This window comes from Heterodontus francisci, unplaced genomic scaffold (assembly GCF_036365525.1).
Source record: "Heterodontus francisci isolate sHetFra1 unplaced genomic scaffold, sHetFra1.hap1 HAP1_SCAFFOLD_49_2, whole genome shotgun sequence".
In the NCBI taxonomy this organism is placed as follows: Eukaryota; Metazoa; Chordata; class Chondrichthyes; order Heterodontiformes; family Heterodontidae; genus Heterodontus; species Heterodontus francisci.
The window spans coordinates 709,469-716,138 of record NW_027140919.1 but is presented as its reverse complement, the minus strand read 5'-3'; positions in this window follow the sequence as shown (position 1 = coordinate 716,138).

The following is a 6,670-nucleotide window of genomic DNA, read 5'->3' as shown; positions in this document are numbered from 1 at the left end:
GTCCTGCATTACGTGTAAAATACAACAACCACATTAACTGTCCGTCAGCCGTCTGAGACTGTTTCCTTACCTGATGATTATTAATGAACGGATAATAATGCCTCTTGTACTTCTTCCCTATCTGTTTAGTATGTGTGGACACAAGGAATCTGAACCACAGACTTTTCCCACTCTTTGTTACTTTATCAAATATTTCCCACTTTCTGCCTTAAATATTGTGAGATTTATTTTATTGGAATGTATTCACTATTATTGGACAGTCATCGCTTTCCCTCAGAGACCTCTCTTCCCCTTCTTGAGAATCTGAATCCTCATTCACTGGCTCATGTTGCCCTGAAAGTCCCAAAACACATGAGACTTCATATCTTCTGAGCTCGCAGATGTGTTCCAGAAATCCATTTACACGATTGTCCTTGTCAGTTTGTCCTGTCTGCTCCAAAGCCCAGTAAATGCGAGCTGTACCTAAACTCAGTAGATGGAATCATTCCTGACAGATGCGATGGGCTGGGTCCTGTGCAGGAGGCAGGATTTCCGGAGTCGGCCTGAAATGTCACCCCTCACCCCACCCCCTCCCCTGCCGCCGCGCCCAGGACCGACCATCCTGTCTTTTCGGGTGAACGTTTAACGAGACGGGATCCACTTCCCATTAAAGGCTTTATAGGGCCTTGGGTTACACAATCACAGGGCCGGCAGCTCAGCAGTAATGGCAGCACCACCGGGAGCGGTGGCCACTACAGGTACTAGGAACAGAAGAGCAGCAGTAGGCCAGTAAGCCCTTCGAGCCTTCTCCACCCTTCAGTACGATCATTCACTTCAATGCCTTTTCCCCACAATATCCCGATATCTCCTTTTGTCCTTCGTATTTAGAAATCCCACAATCTCTGCTTTAAACCTGCTCAATGACTAAGCTTCCACAGCCCTCTGAGGCAGGGAATGCCAAAGATTCACAACCTTCTGAGTAAAGGAATTTCTCCTCGTCTCTGTCCTAAATGATTTCCTTCTTATTTTGAAATTGTGTCTACTGGTTCTAGCCTCCCCACCCAGGCGAAAAATCTTGCTTGCAACTACCCTGTCTGTCCCTTTATGTATTTTTTAGGTTTGAATGAAATCACCTTTCATTCTTCGAAACTCGAGAGAATAGTCGCCCAGTTTCCGCAATTACTCTTCATAGAACATTCCCGCCATCCTGGGAACAAGTCTCGTGAACCTTCGTTGCACTCCCTCTCTGGCAATAAGATCCTTCCCAGGGTAAGGGGACAAAACTGTACACAATAATCTTGTTGCGGTCTAACCAAGGTTCTGTACAATTGAAGCAAGACTTCACTATTCCGGCACTCAAATCCTCTTGTGATAAAGGCTAACATACCATTAGCCTTCTTAATTGCGTGCTGCACCTGCATGTTAGCTTTCAGTGACTTATTGACAAAGATATGGAGGTCCCTTTGTACGTCTACACTTCCTAATCTCTTGCCATTTAAGATATACTCTGCATATCTGCTGCTCCGGCCACAATGGATAACCTCACAATTTTCCACATTATGTTACATCTGCCACTTTCTTGCCCATTCATTAGGTCTGATCAAATCCCCTTGCAGCCAATTTGCATATTCCTCACAACACACATTCACACCTAGTTTTGTGTATTCCGACAACTTGAAAATATTACATTTTGGCCCCTACATCCTAATTATTGACATTTATTGTGAACAGCTGGGGCCTGAGTACTGATCCCTGTGGCACCTCACTATTTGCAGCCTGCCAATGGGAGCCTGCCAATGCCAATGACACGTTTGTTCCTATTCTCTGTTTTCAGCCAGCTAAACAATTCTTAATCCATGTCAGTATATTGCCTCCTATCCCACGTGCTTTAATTTTGCTATCAATCTGCTGTGGGTGACGTTTTCAATAGCCTTTGGAAAATCCAAGTATACCAGATCCACCGACTCCCCTTTCTCAATTTTGCTGGTAAAATGTTCAAAAAGCTCCAACAGGTTCGTCAAACGTGATTTCCCATTCATGCAACCATGTTGACTATGCCCAATCCGATCATTATTATTCAAGTGTCCATTTATCACATCCTGTAGAATAGATTTTTATATTTTCCCTACTACTGATGTAAGGCTAACACGTCTGCAGTTCCTTGTTTTCTCTATCCCTCCCTTCGAAAATAGTGGTGTGACATTTGCTACCTTCAAATCTGCAGGAACCTTTAGCCCCATTCATTTCTCCAATACAGCCTTCATCCTCACAATAATTTCTGTCATCTCCTCTTTCTCCCGAGTCCCTTGGATCTCTAATTTTGGGAGAGTTCTTGTATCTTCCTCAGTGAAGAAAAGCACAAAGAAATCATCTACCTTCTCTGCAATTTATTTGTTCCAATTATAAATTTTGCTGACACTGCCTGTAATGGATCCACATTTGACTGAGACAAACATTTCCTTTTTGTGGACATATAGAAGCTTTTAAAGTTCGTTATTTTGTTTGTTTTTTGATTATACATTCATATTCTTTTCTGTCTCTCTTTATCAGTTTTTGGTCCTGCTTTTATGTATTCTCAAATCTTCCCATTCCACTGGTTTACTACTGTTTCTGGAAACTTTATAGGCATTTTAGTTTAATCTTATACAACCCGTAACTTCCTTTGTTAGCCGCTGTTGACTGCCTTTACTTTTGGGTTTTTTTGTACCTTGAAGGAATGTACAGTTGCTGTAAACAATGAAATATTTATCTGAAGACTATTCGTTGCGTCTGTACTGTCAGACTTTTTAATGTATTTTCCCTATCCACCGCAGCTATTTTGCCCCTCATACCTTCATAATTTCCTTTGTGCAAAATTAACAGGTTGAATTACCTCACTTTCAAACATCACGTAAAATTCTATCATATATGGTCACTCATCCCGAAAGCATCTTTACCAACAAGATTATTAATTAACCCTTTCTCGTTACCTAATGCTAGATCTAAAATAGCCTGGTCTCTCGTCTGTTCCTCAACATATTGCTCTCGAAAACCATTCCTAACACTCCAACGACAAGTCCTCCACAGCATTAGTGTTCATTAGATTTACCCTGTCTATCTGGAGATTGAAGTCACCCATAATCGTTGTATTACCCATGCTACATGTTTCTAATTTCATGATTAATACCATGCCCCACACTGTCACTACTGCTGTTGGCCTAGAAGCAACTGCTACCAATGTTTACTGCCCTTTGCTATTTCGTAGCTCCACCCAAACACCACATTTTGCTCTTACGATTTGTGACAGTCCCTTACTAATATACTAATCCAATCCCTTATTATCAGCACAAAACCAACTCCTTTTCCTGATTTCCTTTCCATTCTAATTGTTGAATCTCTTTGAATCTTCAGTTCCCAGTCTTGGGCACCCTATAGCCACGTTTCTGTAATGACAATGAGATCATACCCATTTACCTCTATCTGGGCCTTTAAATAACCTACCTTGTTTCGAATGCTGCGTGCATCCAGGTAGAGTACCCTTAACCTTGTCTTTTTAATATTATTCTGCATTCTAAAGCTTGTTGAGGCTTGCCTTTATTTCGCCTACCTTCTAATGCTGCTGTCTACATTTCTTCCTCCTCTTTTGAGCTCTACATCCTTCCAATTTGAGCTCTGCCTCCGGTTCCCATTCCACTGACAAGATTGTTTAACCACCGCCGCCCCCCCCCCCCCACTCCCCAGCAACGCTGTCCAATCTCCCTGTGAGAATATTCGTTCCAGTCCTGTGAAGCTGTTGCCCCGTTAATAGGCCACTCAAGGCCCTCCATTGGCCTCTGGGCGTGAAGACATAATTTGGCCTATCCAGCTCCAAGGAGAACCAGAACCTGCAATCATGGTGTCAGGCTCTGTGGTAAATGATTCTGCGGTGATTCTCCAAGCCCCTACAAGAAAACCCGACTTCGGAAGGAGATCAGGCTCCAGCACAATGAGCCCGATTCCCACCTAGTATTATTCCACAATCTTTTGCTGGTACATTCTGAGGGTCCCATTTGAAATTGATTGGCTTTGTGTCATTCGCTCACCATTTTCACTGGAATTCCATTCGTTGTCAGTGACTCTGCCTGGGAATCAAACCCAACCCCGTTTTGTGATCCTGACCCCTGTGCAGGAACCCTGTTGTAAGTTATAGGTGTATGGATCGCGGGTGTAAACAATGGGATATTACACACTCCAATAATGTCTCTGGAAGACTGTATCGGTTAACCTCTGATTCATTTGCTTAGAATACGGGGACTATTCTCTGTTGCCTTCCTTCACATCTTTTTCAGATAGTTTGCTGACTGTGCTGGTGCTTTTTACTCCTTTTTCCTTGAACTGGAATATTTCATCAACTTTTTCTCTCAATCCCATCCGTCCCTGGGCTTCTCATGGCCGTCTCTGACACATCCCTTTCCTTCCTCGACCATACTGCCTCTATTTCATGGATTGGCATTTCCACGAATATCTACTATAATCCCACTAACTCCCACAGTTACCTTGATTACATTTCCTCCCACCCCACTTCCGAGAAAGGCTCTGTGCCATTTTCCCAGTTTCTCCATCTCTATTCCATCTGTTCCGATGATGCTACCTTTCAAACTAGTGCTTCAGAAATATCATCATTATTCGTCATCCAAGGATTACCCTCCACTGTGGTTAACAGGATCTTTCATCGTGTCTATCCTATTTTCCGTATAACTGCCTTCACCCATTCCCCTCCCAGCCAAATCTATCATAATGTTCCCCTTGTCCTCACTTTCCACCCCACTCGCCTCCACAATGAACACACCATCCTCCAACTTTTCTACCATGTCCGGTTAAGTCCAGCACTAAACATATATTTGGCTCCTCTTCTACCACCCTGTTCCCTGCACTCCTCAATTACCCCCAAAATCTGATAATTTTCCAGGTCATATTCACATGCAAGGGCAGGAGAGGCAACAGCTCCCTTTTCAACTCCTCCCTTCCCTTTATCCAAGGTGCCAAACAATCCTTCCCGGTGAAACAATTTGCTGTACTATTTACCGTTTAGTAATAGTATTCAGTACGCATGGTGACATCTGCTGGACATTGGGACAGGAGCAAATGCAGATTGGGTGATTGCATTGCATGATTCCTCCGTTCAGTCTGCAAGCATAATCCTGACCTTCCAGTCACTTATCACTTTAATTCTACATCCTACTCCACTCTGACCTCTCTACCGCTGACCCCCTATCCCCTTCCATTGCAGATCAATTTCGTATAGGTGTTCTATCGCATCTCAGGTTCAACACGGAGATTAAAATATTCAGATAATAAACATTGCTTCCACTTTCTCGGATACCTGTGCTGTTACTGGGGGATTGTTACACCAGAGTCAGTCAGAGTGGAGGTGGTGTAGGGATTCTATATTAATACACAGCTGGTGGATTTACCCACCATTCTGTGTCACTTTTCCAGGCTCGTCTTTGCCAGATTGTCCAGGTTCCTCCTTCCTTCTGTAATCTGCTGTAACCATTTAAACCATCCACTTTTTAATCCAATCCCTTTTCTTTGTCCCATTCGCCATAATTTTGTTCGTCTTTGCATCATTCCTGCCCTCTAACTGATCACAGACCTTCCCCGTTGTTCTTTCCTCTCCCATACCCGACTTTTCACATTGCTTTAAAACTGTTAATCTCTAATATCGTCCAGTACTGGAGAAAACCTATCAGATTGAATCGTGAACACCCTTCCTATATCCACAGATTTTGTCTGCCCTGCTCAGTGTTTTCTTTAATTCTTCCACTGGATGTGTGTGCTGCTGGAAAGGCCAGTATTGGTTGGTCATGCCTTATTTCCCTCGACAACTGAGTAATTTGCCAGACCAGTTCAGAGGGCAGCTAAGAGTCAACCACATTGCGCTTGGACTGGAGTCACATGTAGTCCAGATCAAGTAAGGATGGCAGATTTCCTTCCCTAAAGGACATTAGTGAGGAAGATAATTTTTGACAATAAAAATGCTCGTATCACCATTGCTGAGACTAACTTTGAATTCCTGCTTTTTGTTGATTTGCTGACTTTATGAAATAAATTAAATTTGAATTCCACCAACTCCCATGGTGGGATTTGAATCTGTATCCCCGGGACATTAGTCTGGTCCTCTTGATTACTATCTTAGTAGCAATAGCACTACAACACATTTTCCTCTTCAACATTGTCCTATTTTCAATCAGATTTACAGCAGTGTCAGTATTTTGTTTTTACTTTGGTCTGGGTATTAACGGGTGAGTGATATGTGTTGGGATAGGTTTTCCAGAGTTTTACCTGCATACACTAACTTTTTAATCATTGACAGGTACCCCACCTAGATGTCACACTAACAGGCTTTGTTTCCAATTGGGCAGGGAGGAGTGTCGACCAGATCTTAGGACCAAGGCTGTCCAAATACGGACCCCGGGGTATGGGAGGAACAGCCTGACATTGGGGTCTCAGAAGGCTAACTCTAGAGCGGGAGAGAGTCTTGAAATGTCCGATCACTGGGTTGCCAATCCTGAAGGACGGGAGGGTGGTGTGTCAGGGGCTCCTATCCTGAAGTGTGATCTCAGGCCAGGGAAGGATGGGTCCTGGAGTGTAAGTTATCCAGGAGACAATGTATCGTCTAATCAAGGGAGAGGTGTCCAATCCTGGAGGGAATTCTGATCCCGGAAGGGAG